We start from the raw sequence: 15393 nt of genomic DNA, 5'->3' as shown, positions 1-15393 counted from the left end.
GAAGAACACTTAGAACTCAATAATAAAAGGACAAATAACCCAATTTAAAAATGGGCAAAGGATCTTGAATAGACATTTCATCAAAGAAGATATACAAATGGCCAATAGGCACATGGAAAAATGCTCAACATCATTAACCATGAGGGGAATGCAAATAAGAAACAAACCCAGAGATATCCTTCATTATACCCACTAAGATGGCTATAATCAAAAAGATAACAATGTTGGCAGGATGTGGAGAAATTGGAACCCTCATATATTGCTTGAGGGAAAGTAAAATGGTGCAGCTGCTGTGGAAAATAGTCCGCAGTTCCTTGAAATGTTAAACACGGAGTTATCATATGACCCAGCAATTCTACTCCTAGGTATATACTCAAGAGAATTGAAAGGATTCATGCTACGACATGGATGGCTCTTGAAAACATGCTAAGTAAAAGAAGCCAGGCAGAAAAGGCACATATTGTATAATTCCGGTCATGTGAAATGTTCAGAATAGGCAAATATAGGGAGACAAACAGTAGTTTAGTAGTTCCTTAGGGTGTACACGGGGGTGTGGGGGGAAGTGGGGAGTGGCTGCTAATGGGTACAGGGTTTCTTTTGGGGGTGATGAAAATGTTCATAAATTGAATGTGGTGCTGGTTGCACAACTCTGTGAATATACTAAAAAAAACATTAAATTGCACACTTTGGGTGAATTCTATGGTATGTGAGTTATATCTAAAATAAAAAAAGTTAAAGTCTCCTTCTGACTTATATATACTACCAAATGTAAAATAGATAGCTAGTGGGAAGCAGCCACATAGTACAGGGAGATCAGCTCGGTGCTTTGTGACCACCTAGAGGGGTGGGATAGGGAGGGTGGGAGGGAGACGCAAGAGGGGATATGGGGATATATGTGTATGTATAGCTGATTCACTTTGTTATAAAGCAGAAACTAACACACCATTGCAAATCAATTATACTCCAATAAAGATGTTAAAAAAATTTTTTAATAAAATAAATAAATAAAAGTCTCCTTCTCAGCTTCATCCTCCTTTAACTTTTATATCTTTTAATCCATGACTCAGCCTGAACTTCATGCTAAAGCTTCCTATCATCTCATTTAAGGGTCTTGAGTTTTACCTCCCAAATTCACCTGAGTCAAGGTTGTGTCCACGGGAAATTCCCAGGCAGTGCAGTGGTTAGTGCTCCGCACTTTCACCGCCAAGGACGCGTGTTTGCTCCCTGGTCAAGGAACTAAGATCCCACAAGCTGTGTGGTGCAGCCAAAAAAAAAAAAAAAAAAAAAAAAAGATTGTGTTCATGAACCCAGAAAAATAAATAGTGAAGGAAAGACTATATCCAGATTCAGACTTCAGCATGATTTTGAAGTTAATGGCTTTCTGGGAGAAAATAAAAATTTCATGCTTTAAAACGTAAAAACAGACTAACTCCTCTGAAGGAGAAATGGCTCTCTCAGATGACAGACTTCGGTATAGAGTGTTCAGGTCAACAGTCTAGCTCTGGGCAGTGGGCTTTACTCATCCAGGCTAACCCTCCAGCCAGCCTCTCTACCATACTTGCTCTCAAGACGAGATCCAGGGCTAAGCAGAGAGAGAACTGGGACTGGCACTCTCCTCCTCTTTTCTGCCATTTCATTCTAGTAGCAAGAAGCAAGTCACATTCTCTTAGCCTCTCAGTAGCTGTCTTAAGGCCACAAGCCTGTTCCAGGACCTCTGGCATCCTTTACAGTCATCTTTCCCTGACTCTAGTGTACAGGACGTGCTGTTCTAGAGGTAGCCCAGCTTTCAGCCCTCCTAGTAGCAGAGGAAATCAGCAATGTGTGTAGAGTTGGTACCATGCCTTTCCCACTGTGAAAGCCAAGATGGACAATTTTCCATCTGCTAGCAGTTGACCTGGGATGGCCTGGGGTTGGCAAAATGGAAGCTTTACTCAGGACTTTGAATCTGGACCAGACCGGGACGAGCTGCATCAGCAGCAGATGGCATTCTGCCTAGGCTACTGCTGCTGAGAACACAGTTGTCATCTCTCAGCTTCCTGGCTTTCCTGATCACCTTAGTCTCTTGGTTTCTACTGTGGTCCAGGTCTGGTCCATCAGACCTGGTGCTGTGAGTCACTTTCAGTGAAGCCTTTTGTTTAAGGTAGTAAGAAAGAGGTGGATTCCATTGCTTACAATCAAGAGCACTGACTGATACACCTAGCATTTTCCCCACTCTCCTTCAGGAGAAACAGACAGCTCCAATTCAGTTGTCTGGACCTTAAATTTAGCAGAAGTGCCTGTTCTTAGGATTTCCTTCTAAAGTTTAAATGGGGAAGCAGGAACTCCCTTGAGTAACTGAGGAGGGACTGGCAGCCTGTAGCATCTGTCAGTTTCTCCCTCTGGTTAGCCTTCGATCTCATCTTGCCCACAATGGGCACTTGTTGGTCCCCTTTTCTTTCTTTCTCTCCCATTTTTGCTCCTGTTCCGCCTACATTTCAAATGCGACAGTGGCACTCAGTCACTACTTAAGGGTTTTTTGGTTGTTCAGTGTAACAGAGGCTGCTGGCTTCCCTGACTCAGCCTTAAAAAGATGCCTGGTGAATGACAAACATTCACACAGTGAGTGGAACAGTACCTGTATGCTGTGTTAACTAACTATTGTGATATTTAAACAATCCTCAGATGGAAAGAGAATTAGAAAATATTGAGATGGAGAGATACCTGTGTTTTTAAAACCCCACAAGTTACTGCTCTAAAAAAAAAAAAAATCCTGAGCATTTGCAACAATGAATCTGTCATTCAGGAGCCCTGCCTGTGACTCAGTCACTTTTGAACACTCTGAGAAGCTCACTGACTCCCACATCAAACTCATAGCCCATATCTCATCTTGATTCATTTGGCTGAACTCTAGGCCTTTCTGGCAACTGAAAATTGCCAACCGTATTGACAACTTTTCAGTCTCTGCTTAGTGTTCTCTCAGAAGCAAACGTATTCATTTACTCCTTGGCCATTCTCAGTCCCTTTTTTATCATCAGCTACTCAAACTCCATTTTTTCCCATCCTTCGTACATTCTCTAAGTACTGAAATTCCTACTTAACATAAAAAAAATCTGAAGGAACTACAATTTTTATTTATATAAAAGAATCTGAAGCTATTTTTAAAAATAGGAAATATTTACAAGAAAAGTACCTGCAGTTATTTCTTTTTACTTTGGGGAAGTTCAGTAATGGAGGTGGCATCATAGCCCAGCTGTGTTTTCCCACTAATACTGTGGAAATTTTAAACCCTATTTTCAACTCCAGCTACCAGTAGTTTGCAGGAAGACAATCTAATGAATGTAGGTTTTTATGACTCATTATTTTCTGACCTCATGGATACAGAACCCATCAGGGTGAAGGAAGCCTGTTGAGCCACTTTCTCAGACACACACCATTAAATCTGACCTTAGTACTTGAAGAAATAAAATTATCTGGGTTACAAGTTTATCACTATTTGAAGCAACATTTTTGTAAAGTACTGAAAAAATGTGGTACTCTAACTATTGCTGAGGTAAGAACTCCAAGTCAGGCTGAGTCTTTGGACAGCTTCTGGTAACTATCCATCTAATCCCTACTGTAAACATCACATCAGTTTAGAAGATAACTCTACAGAACATATCTCTTGGACGGAGGGGAGTGACAAGAAAGTATCTCTACAGAACAGAAAATATCTCTCAGATAGAGGACGGTGATGAGAAATGGGAAGTTAGGAAAACAAGTTAAATTGAAGTAAAGGCATATTCCTGAGCAATGCAGTGAGAGACACTCTTGAATCAGTATTCACAATTTCTGAGTATTATTATGGTTGGAGGATATGAGAGTTGGTGAGCGTTTTTGTGACTGGGTGACCAGCTGGATTACAGAGGGGCCAGGGTTCTCTGGTGAAGAGAAAGTCAGCTCCAGAAGAGCAAGGACTTTGCGTGGCTCATACACTACTGTATACCCAAAGTTTGCCACACAGTAGACACTATACAAGTGCTTGCTGAATGAACTGATGGAGGGTTTACTGAGGCTGGAATGGAGTTTTGAACAATAAAGGCATGACACTATGGCCAGAAATTATATCTAATTTATTGATAACTATGTACAACTTCATTTTCGTTAGCTGGAGAACAATTTTTAAAATTTGGTGTAGGAGGTCAGGTAAACATGTTTATCTAACTTTAGTCTACCTTAACTCTACTAACTCAACCAAAAGAACTGGTTTATGCCTTTAAGATAAAACACAAAAGAAAACATGAGCAGCTACTTGCTTCCTGTGAACAGTGTAAGGACTGAGCCAGCTGTAACTTCCAATTCTGAAAGCATTTTGAGTTGTGCCATTTCAAATGGATAAGACAATGCAAATGACAGAGCAACTTAACTCTGAAGGATATTTATTATGACTAAGTTAGTTTATAAAAATATAATAAATGCCTGGGCTTATAACTTTAGAAAACTGAAGAGAAGGAAAAAAAAAAAACCCTATACTTTATGTAAAGAAGTAATTAACTTACAACAAGATAAAAACAATTTTAATTCCCTCATATTGCATTTTACAATTATACCAATTTAAAGCCTCAAAGAAATTCAGAACAGATTTAGAAATGAAAAAGAAAATTTCAGAAGATCTGTAGCAGAAACATGGTATTGCCTCAAAGATGCCGTTGAGGGGTGTCGGGATGTCCTAAGTATCCATTGATTCTGCCTTTTAGTTACAGACACCACCCCCCCACCCCCAGTTTAACCTGGCATGTGGCTACCCTGCCACACGAGGCAACATTTCCCAACCTCCCTCTATCACGGCTAGGTGCGGCCATGCGTGACCATGTCTGGGTCAATGACACAGGAGTAGGAACTGATTTGGGTAATCTCCCTAAAGACCAAGCTGCATGTCCTGGCTTCTCTCTGTCTTCCTTCCTGACAGCTGGAAATGGGGATGACAGAACTGGAGCAATTTTTGAAGCCAATTAGCACATTAGCCCTGGTCCACCCATATCTGAACTGTTATGTACAAGAGAAATAAACTTCTATTTCATGTAAGTCATTAGATTTTGACCCTGTTTGCCTGCTCTGTGAAATAAGTCTGGTCCCTTTGGTCCCTTTACCTACTTCCTTTGCCAGCTGGCCCAGGACCTTTCCAAGTAGGGAGTAGTGGAGAGATACTGCAGGAGGAAGAAGTTTCGCTTTTGGCTCTGGTGCACTCCCAGTGAAGCCTCCAGCAGCCCCCATCAGCCAGCAGAATCCACCAGCACCTTCCTGGGGAGTTTTGTGGCCAGAGTGTCTCCAGCGAGACACCTCCCGATGAACAGCACCCTAGAGGGCAGATTTCCCGCAAGTTTCTGAGGGCTAGTTCCATAGCCAGCCAGTTCTGCTGGTTTTCCATAGCGACCCCTCTGTGCCCTCTTCATCAGGGTCTGCACATCAGCCCTGGAGGCCTCTTCCTTGTGTACTGTATCTCCGCCCCAGGGGTCGTGACTGCTTCCTATAGCTGTGATTCCTATACTCTTTAGAGTTCTTCCTACTGGCCAATCCTTCATTCTCTAATCCTGATTGACTTGATGGAAAAGTTCAACAAACTTTATGTGCTTACTCTAACACTAATTAACAAAAGCTTAAGTTATATGGAGCAAATCAAAAAGGCCTCTGAAATTGAAATTAGAAGAAAGGGCCTTCTCGTTTTCCCCTTCTAATACTGTATATAGAGTTTGCTTATAGAGTAAAAGTTGACTTGAGATTTTAGGAAGATGTGCTTCAGCCTTTTTGCTTCCACTGATTCCAAAGCATAGGTTAATGTCCCCATGAGCCAGCTATCACTTTCTACTAGAACAATACTCTTTCATTGTTAGTACACATTATGGAAAAATTTCCAGCAAAACTAATAAACCCCTAAAATGCCAACAAGGCACTTGGCATCTGTACGGGGTCATGTTCTCCCTCAAGCGAAGGCTCTCCCCTGGTGCTGTTCTCTTCAGGCCATGTTTCTCTTGGCTCTATAATAAGACTTCACAATATGCCTTGATCTAGGTTCCTAACTTAAATATCCCCTTCCTAACTCAAATAATGAGCCAGTGAAGTTTTAATTCCTAGAAAAGCACAGGCAGGGTCACCATTTGCTGTTGTGTGCAGAAGAAACCCCACCTGGGGATGGCTCTGCCTGAGGCTTATTGCCCAAAACAAACTCCAGCTGTGTCTGGAGGCAGCGCTCACCTTCCTCCCCCTGTGTGCACTCTTCTGTGAGTGAGAAGCTTGTGGCATGGCCCTGGACCACTGGACCCCTGTCTGCTTTTCCAGGCTCACTTGTGCATCCCCTTCCCCTCACTTTGTGATCCCACAAGCAAGCCGGTCAGCTTTATGACCCTTAGAGCAGAAGGGAAAGTCCTTTCCTGCCTCAGGGCATATGCATAGACTATTCCTTCTGCCTAGAATGCTCTTTTCACCCATCTTCACCCTACTCTCTCCTCCTTATCCTTCAAGTCTCAGTTTAAGTATCTCTAAGATCTTCACCAAGACTTTCCATGACCCCTGCACCCCCATCACTCTTACAGCTAAAAGAAATATTCCTGTTAGATGCTACCATCACTCCATTCTTTTTCTTCAAACATGTATCAAATTTGTAATTACATGTATGTTGATTTGATTAAAGTCTGGTTCCCTCTCCAGACTTCCAGATCCATGAGGTCAGGGGCTAAAATTGTTTTACTCACAATAGCACCCATAACTTGGCATACGGAAAGCGTACAAACAGTAAATGCTAAATAGATATTAAGGGAGCCAGTATAACACAGTCGTCAAGCACATGGACTCTGGAGCCAGACTGCCTGGGTTCTGACACTTAACTAGCTATGTGCCCTTGGACAACTAACTTAATGTCAGTTTCCCCATCTACAAAATGGAAATAATAATTGTACCACCGTGATGAGGTTGTTTAAATAACAAAGTGAGTAAATATTTGTAAATCACTGTATTACATGCCTGTTAAACGTAAATTGGAGTCAAGCTATCAAATACCAGGTTGCCCTTCTAAAGAGAGCAACTAAATGAACTTCCAGGTCATAAAATTCTATAATTTACACCTATTAAATTAGAAGACATTATTTAAAAATAATACTCAGTGCTAACTATGCTATAAATGTCTCATATATATCATTTACATATAAATGTACATTCCTATGTTACTGGTGGCAACGTAAATGATACTACCCTTTTGGAATCGGATAATAAATTTTAGGAGTCACCAAAATGTTCCTGCCTACCTAGAAATACATGTAAACTGGAAAGAAAACTTTTTAAACTATAGTTAATAAGTAACACTTCAGTACTAGTAAATAATGGATTTTTAAAATATGGAATGTTTAAGTACATTTTGAAATGTTAACTCTAATAATAATCAATGCTAAAATTGTAAAATTTATAAACATGAAAAGTGTTATGACACGTTTAAAAAAGAAAATTCAAAATTATATCTATACTATGATCATATGACAGTATATGATCTCGTATAATATACTATTTTAATCATACACATATATGTGTGTGAGCGTGTGTGTAAAGACAAAAACTAGAAAGAAACATGAAAAAATAATTGATATGCTAGAACAGTAAAACTCTGCATATTTAAGATTTTAAATTATTGTTTTCCCAGTATGCACCCAGCTTCCCATACTAAAAGGTGTTATTAAGGTGATTTATTTCACATTAATATATTTTAAGAGGCTAACTTTTTAAGTTAATGTTTCATATACAAAAAGTAATAGATGATTTGAAGTAAGGCAAGTTTGCTATCTACGTAAAACTTATCACAGCCTTTTTACACACACAAACAAACAGGTAACTGAAAATTTAAAATGTGCTTCCTTGGTCAACAGGAAGACAGGCTCTTGTGACCTATCTATAAACTGACTTTAGATTCTGGAGATAATAAAGATAATGCAGAAAAAGCCATTTAAGGAGGGAGTATTCACCAAAAAGTAATTCTCCTGGATGCCTCTTCACCTTTATCGGATCTCTGGTTCATCTCTGTCCTGGTCATTAATTGACAAAGATTGCCAAAGGCCAGCTCAGGAACAAGAGAGGTAAGTGACTGAGGAAGTTTATTTAGACTGGTAACATGGATAGGAGGTTGCAGAAAAACAGGTAAGACTGAAATCAGAAGGGTGTAAAGCAAAGTTACACAATGGATATGTTTTAGAAGAATGCAAATCCTGGGGTTCAAAGAAAAGGGGTCCAAGATGATTGAGAAGAAATCTATGAAAAAGTTACATAGATTTGATAATTCTGCCTTCAAAGGTGGAATTCCCTTCCCCTCTTCCCCCTGTTCCCGCCCCCGTTTTTAGTTAACTTTAGAAGTCTAAAATATAAATTAACAGCTGGGTAACCACGCAATGGTGTTGCAATGTAAAGAAATTTTAACCCAATTACCATCATGTCAGCATTTCCTTTCCAGTTGCTGTTAAATATGTTGCTCCTCTCCGCCGCGTCCTTCCTTGCAAGCTCTCCTCCCTTGCCTGGTGAGTCACACATCTTGCTTCATAAATTATACTGTTATTAGTCTCAGGCACAAGGGACTGATGCAGGCAAAAGCAAGGGAGTTGAGAACCTCGCTGCTGCTAGTGACTCACAGAGGAACCCGAGGTCAGGCCCTGATTCTGTCTCAGGTTTTCCCACTGGAGAAACTGGAGGATTGGCTGGGTGCAAAGCCCTCCTGTGCACTGTGGCAGGTTCTGCAGAAGCTCCCCACAGGCAAAAGCAAGGGAGTTGAGAACCTCGCTGCTGCTAGTGACTCACAGAGGAACCTGAGGCCAGGCCCTGATTCTGTCTCAGGTTTTCCCACTGGAGAAACTGGAGGATTGGCTGGGTGCAAAGCCCTCCTGTGCACTGTGGCAGGTTCTGCAGAAGCTCCCCACTCACTTAGCCTCAGGTCAGGAAGACCACCATACAAATCGCAAGCCTGCAATTTAAGAATTTTTTAAAAAGAATGCAGTGCTACATACACTGCCTCAAGTAGCTCACTGTCTTTCAAACACCTGAAAAAGAAAGAACCTTGGCCCTGGAGTCAGACAGCCCATTCAAGGGCCAGACCTGTCAATAGCTAGGTCTTGGACAACTCAATCTCTGAATCTTCGTCTGAATTAAATGGTGCTAATTCTACCTACTGCAAAGACCTGCTGTGGATTAGAGTGATTAGGTATGTATGTACTTTACCTGAATACAGTAAAGTACAGAATCATTGTTATGTAATGATACTATCTTATTATCCTGACTTTATTGGGTAGGGGCAAGAATCCCATGTCAGGCTGGTTTAAATAATAAGATTAAATGCTAAGTTTAAAAAGATTCTCCAAGGGAGAGGAATGGGACATCTGCTCCTTCACAGCTGCCTTCCCGCCACTATTTCCACATCTTTCACTACTGGGAAAAGATAACTGGTTTCATATTCTTCTTTCAGTAAAGGAAGCCCACATAATGGGCAAAAACTCTGCTAAACAGAAAGTCCAGAGACAAGTCCTGGAGAGGCTGTCCTGCATAGAGTCACCTAGTTCCAACCTTCCCAATGATCAGACTCACCTGGGGGGATGCCCAGACCTTCCCCCCACAACACACTGGGATAGAATTTCAGGACAGGACGCGTAGGAACCCAAGGCCTATTGGCTTGTCAATAATAGATGTTTGGGAATCTGAATGCCCATCCTACCCCTTTCCAGCTATATGACCTCATCTGTAAAACAAATATAATGATTTTTATGTTTGTAAACTCTAGGTCAGGATGAAATGAGGTCATGTGTCTAAATCACTTTGTAACGCTCGGTGTATAGTAAGTGCCCAGTAAGCTGCAAGTGTTGGTACTGTGGTCACTATTTACATTTCCTCATCAATGGCACTATGGATTTCCAAGTGGCATAACAGCCAGCCGTCATTCACTAATTTCCTATAATACCCTGATCAGTATTGAGGTTACCCGACCAAGTGTTGGTGGCAGAGCAGCTTTTCTGAGGGATAATCCATTTCCTTGACAGGGTAATTCATTTCCTCAGTGTCAGCAGGATTTCTTACAACACGGTAGTCGTCAGGGGCAGTGTCACCAAAGGAATCTCTTTTGAAAGAGAGTGAAATCTATAGAAGGGTACAGAGCCACACCTTGATCAAGAAGGAATCTGGAACATCTGTCTCACTCACTGATAAAGAGGAAGCAAGTTACTTTTAGGGAAGGACTTGGTGTTATTAGAGAACTGATGAAGAAAGCCTCCAATTTTAATATTTAAAATATATGCTTATGAAGTGTTTCCACTGCAGAAGGAAACATCCCTTAGAAAAGAACAAGATGACAAAGATTCCCATAATCTTCAGATGAGGGTGAGGTGCAGTGGGTGTGAGAACCTAGAGCAGAGGGCAGGGAAGCAGTGAAGGAGTACAGAAAAATAATCTCAATTACACGTTCCCAACAGTTTCCTTCTTTAACTCAGAAATCATTAATAAATAAATAAATAAATAAAAGGGGAGATTTCCCCCTGGCAAGAAGTGCTGGCATGAGATTAGGAAATTGGGCACCTGCTGGGATAGTCACTGTTTCCTCCTCTGAGCAAACAGGGATGGGTCATCTCCCTTTCTCAGCCCAGCCTCTCCCTCTGTCCATGGCCACTAGCTCTTGCTATTTACTCACCAAGAGTAAGTAACTCATAAGATCTCAAAACTGAAAAGAACTAGTCATTCCTATCTAGCTCTATCTAATGCAAGAAGCCCCTTAAAGAAAAAAAAAAATGCATAACACCCAGATTTTAAGTAGATAGGGGGAAAGACAGAGACACCGAGACAGACAGAGACATATAGGGTATCTGCAAAGTCTGCAACATAGAGAAAATATTTCATTTATTAATTATACTTTTGGGGGAGATTAATGATTAAATCCATGGCTTTAAATTTAGGCATCTTTTGGGATTTCCCCGGTGGTCCAGTGGTTAAGACTCCGTGCGCCCAATGCAGGGGGCCCAGGTTCAATCCCTAGTCAGGGAACTAGATCCTGAATGCTGCAACGAAGATCCCACGTGACGCAACTAAGACCCAGCATAGCCAAATAAATAAATATATTTTATTTATTTTATTTTATAAAAAATTAGGGATCTTTTGACTGCAAAAGTATCTGGAAGAAAAAACATTCTGGGTATATTATACGAAAATGTAACATATTTTAAAATAAAAATTTCCCTAGGTTTCCAGACTTTTCAAATATACATTCTTTTCAAAAGGGCATCCTTAAATTTCTGTCCAATATATATTTATATGATTTTCATTTGTCTCTGATTTCTGCCATTAGCTGTTGTGAATCAGAGAAAACACCATGCTGACACGTACCAAGCAAGGTACCAGGTCAGTGTCATGTCAGGCACAGAGCCAACTCCCGTTTCCCTGGTCGGGGGAAGTCCAACATGTGCCATGTGATCTGCTGGCTACTCCTTTATTGATCTTGATCTGGGGTCTATGGGTTTCTAAGCCTTCTTTTTAAAATCTTCTTCTCTAAACTAAGACTTATTGGGTATTTCCTCAGATTTTTTTCTGCCAAAACATACAGTTGCCATTAGTGCTACCATGAATGACTAGTCTGATTCTGTAAAGCAGGACCACATGTGAACCTAGATGAAAGTGGTGGAACTGGGGTTGGGTTGACTCGCAGGGCAGGTTGCTGGCTCCACATGCTGTAAGAGAGGATTCAAGTTCCCCTGTGTCATTCATGTCAGTGAAATTTAATTATAAATGTCTTAAGGTTAACCAAAAAGAAAAAGATGCTCTGAACGTGAACAAGAGAATCATGATATTCAATTTCTACTGCATGGAACAGTACAGATCCAGAAGTTATATTATTTTACCTGTCACATCCATACTAACATTTAGGTCTCTATATATTTTGAGGTTAGAAACAAGGTTAATTTTTTTCCATATGGATATTCAAATGGTCATTCTTTCCTTATATTATCAATACTGTCATAAATCAAGGGTCCAATATGTATTGGAGTAAATGTGTCCAATATGTAAAGTGGAGGTTTATTTCTGGAATTTCTAGTCCATTTTATTGGTCTGTTGTGCCTTTGGCTTTAGTATTTTTTTTAAAGTTTCCTAGTTGATTCTTACTTTCAGCCAGTATGGAGAACCACTACCAGCTACAAAATTAATTAGTAGATCATGACCAGAAATTTTATAGAGTGGAATGGAATAGAAGAGAAAACATCAATACATATCAAGTATTGTTTTGTGAAACTTTTATTCCAGTTAATGTGTGTGTGTGTTCTGAGTTGAGATCTAAAAGTATTTACCATCAGTGATCATTAAAAGAGGTTTGAAAACCACTGCAATAGTGTAATCTGTGAAACAATTACTTAGGAAAATCCAACTTGAATATTATTTTACAGTCATCATCTAGTAATGCTCTGACGTTTTCTCTTCCACAATTGGTTGTAGACCAGCATTCCACAGAAAGTGTATTTCCATTGGAAACAAGTCAGGGAAAGTCAGTTACAGCTAATGGAACAGGAGGAGCTCATTATAAGCCCTGTAACGCTGACCCAAGGTCAGAAGTGACAGTGAGCCTGTGGGAACATCACAAATGAAAATTGCGCATCTGTGCAGTTTGAGATTTGCTCAGCATCAGCATATTTTACATTTTTAATCAGATGGCAAGCAAGAAAACAAAATTTGAAGGGAAGAAATTGAAGCCAATTTAGTTATTAAATGATGTCAAGTCATCTTCATTATTGAAGAAAATGCTCTCAGAATTTTTGCTTGAATCTTGAAATAATTATTCTTCAGCCTGTGTCAGGATCAATCTAACCAACAAGTATTTATTGACTACCTGCTAAAGTATGTCTGGCAAATGAATCAAAATAAAACAAATAGGGCTTCCCTGGTGGCGCAGTGGTTGAGAATCCGCCTGCCGATGCAGGGGACACGGGTTCGTGCCCTGGTCCGGGAAGATCCCACATGCCGTGGAGCGGCTATGCCCGTGAGCCATGGCTGCTGAGCCTGCGCGTCCGGAGCCTGTGCTCCGCAACGGGAGAGACCACAACAGTGAGAGGCCCACGTACCGCAAAAAAACAAAATTAAAAAATAAATAAATAAAAGAAATAAGACTTGTTCTTGAACACAAGTACTCTATAAAGAACAAATGGATTGTGGCATATGCTTTTTCCTCCCTAATCACTTCATTTAAGAACATGGAAATATAAATAAAAATTATTTCAAGTCCCTTAATGTAATATTTTATCTCTTCATATAACCTAAATATATGCATTAGCTGTGAATTTTACAGTTTTCCCATTAACGAGAATTATGTTTGGTGATTATTTCACAATATATACAAATATTTAATTATTATGTAACAACACCTGAAGCCAGTATGTCAATTATATCTCAGTTTTAAAAAAAGCTAGAAAACTGCTTCCATTTCTCCCTTCTCCAGGCCCAGTGACCACACGTCACATGTTTCAGAAGGCAGAGCTACAGGATGGAAGAAGGCAGCACAATCTATGACAGGAGAACTAAACCGTTGCTGCACACATGCAAAAAGTATGTATCTTTTGATTTTGTTTTTATATTGTGCACATGCACACGAACGTGTGTGTGTGTCTGTGTAGTGTGTGTATGTGTATGTTTGTGTGTATCTGTGTCTATGTCGTGTGTGTGTGTATGTGCATCTGTGTGTCTGTGTGGTGTGTGTTTGTGTGTACCAATACTGAGCAGACAAATTTGGAAATTTTGATTAAATGTATTAGTTTCCTGGTATTTCCTGAAGATAAAATTCAGGGAAAAAAAAAAGGAAAGTTTCCATTGAATTGGAACTTCTGTAAACCGAATGCCAGCTATGCGTAAGGCCTCTGGTCTGTTCAGTTCACACTCCTTAGAACGCTGTACAGATACCCTCCACAGACTTTCCAGCAACCAGGTTGGCAAAAAAAAAAAAAAGAGGAAATGGTTTTTTAAATGAACCAAAACCCTTTAACTTTATATTTGAGCAGCATGTAAACACTCCCTGCCTGAGAAATTTTAAATCCTCCTACTTGGGAAAGGGGAAATGTGTCTCAAGGTCAAACTCCCTCTCACACAGCCCTCTTCTACTTGTTAATGGGCTTCCTCAGACTTTAAGGTCTGATAATAATGAAATTTGGAAATAATTTAACTGTTTCAAAAATACAGTGATTGCTGAAGTCCATTTACAATGGAATGTCTGTCTCCTATCCACAGAAATTCCTGGGGAAAGTTTAGGCTGTTACAGTGTTGTATAAGGTCAAAGGTTCTTTTTTAAAAAAATATTTATTTATTTTGGCTGTGCTGAGTCTTAGTTGCAGCATGCGGGCTCTTCGTTGAGACTTGCAGACTTCTTGGTTGTGGCATGCATGCGGGATCTAGTTCTCCAATCAGGGATTGAACCCAGGCCCCCTGCCTTGGGAGTGTGGAATCTCACCCTCTGGACCACCAGGGAAGTCCCAAGGTCAAAGGTTCTTAATCTCTCCATCCACGTGCTGTTTGATGTTTTTATACCTAAGCCCTAATTTATTCTAATTAGGCTTTTAACTTAGTTTATATTTTCATCATTTAAAATCCTTGCTATAAGACACAATCTTAAGGCAATATATAGTATGGCCCATAAAATGATGAGACTGATTGTTGCACTGGGCTTAGGAAAGTAAGTCCTGCCACTTAAGAAAGTCTTCTTTCAGAGTGCCAATTGTCTGGTCTGTCTGGGATGACACAAAGATTTCTTCAATCATTCTGGGTCTACCAGCTAAATAAAAACAAACTCACGATGTGTAAGACCAATAAGGTCAGTGGTATTGTGTGTGCAGGTGTCTCCAGGAAAAGGAAGAATACAATTGCATTTGATTCCAGAGGGAGCTTCCCTGTGTTCCTCTCCTATCTCTCTGCTATGACCTGCAGTTCAGTGGGATTCAAAGTTAGGGACAGATGCCGAAATGCCATTCCTGATGCCAACTGGCTTACTTAACTCCAGGCTTTTAGCCAGTAAATAAATCAATCACTCTTGTCCTGAATCTGTCTTTATAAAGGTATATTATCTCCAGTCAAGCTTTGTATTGCATCCCTAAATTCACACTATGAAGGCCTTGGAAAGCCCAAGGCTCCTGAGTAGATGGCCTGGGGCCCAAAGCAAATGAATGGTTGCCACACTATACTCTGTTCCATGAGTTCTTGGAGCCAGACCCTCCTCCCACATGCATCCTGCCAACAAGGTTTCTGCTATGGCTTTGGGAGCCCAGGAAAACTCAGATGAACTCTGTGTGTGTGTGTGTGTGTGTGTGTGTGTGTGTGTGTGTATGTATGTGTGAATGTGTGCATAAAAACACATCTTTCCTGACCTCTAACTCTGAAATGATTAGCACAACAAACTGACTT

General features: G+C 40.4%; 1 protein-coding gene across 1 annotated transcript in view; it reads right to left on the bottom strand.

The window, feature by feature from the left end:
* The window catches only part of CERS3 (ceramide synthase 3), a gene marked incomplete at its 3' end in the record, with an annotated part of 111922 nt that extends 103425 nt beyond the window's left edge, over window positions 1-8497 (bottom strand). The window contains exon 1 of the mRNA XM_082649175.1: window positions 8419-8497. The remainder of the gene's footprint in view (window positions 1-8418) is intronic.
* Window positions 8498-15393: the final 6896 nt, after the last annotated feature.

Source organism: Grampus griseus (genome assembly GCF_964374135.1).
Source record: "Grampus griseus genome assembly, chromosome: 2".
NCBI classification, from domain to species: Eukaryota; Metazoa; Chordata; class Mammalia; order Artiodactyla; family Delphinidae; genus Grampus; species Grampus griseus.
This window is presented reverse-complemented; position numbering and strand designations above follow the sequence as displayed.